Source organism: Asparagus officinalis, chromosome 3 (assembly GCF_001876935.1).
Source record: "Asparagus officinalis chromosome 3, Aspof.V1, whole genome shotgun sequence".
Taxonomy (NCBI): domain Eukaryota; kingdom Viridiplantae; phylum Streptophyta; class Magnoliopsida; order Asparagales; family Asparagaceae; genus Asparagus; species Asparagus officinalis.
Genome location: NC_033796.1, coordinates 111,928,123 through 111,928,430, shown reverse-complemented (window position 1 = coordinate 111,928,430; position 308 = coordinate 111,928,123).

The window sequence follows — 308 nt, the reverse complement described above, 5'->3', positions numbered from 1 at the left end:
ACTAGGCCACCTGGGTGTGGGTGTGTGTGTGTGTTAACCGCGCGTTATGCTCTCCTCACCTAAATATGAACCCGTTCCTGTTTTCCCTCTACGTCGACCATTCTCTTCCCCCATTCATAGTTATGCAAGAAGAGATCAAAACCTGTTCATTGGAGGATAATCAATCAATCCACAAGGTTTATATATCAACAACACGCACCGTAGTCTTCATCATCATCATCATCAAGAACAACTAATCAAAAACAAACAATGGGAAAAGGAAACGCAGGCGCGGGGACCGCGAGACCTCCGCTCCAAGAGCCCAGCAT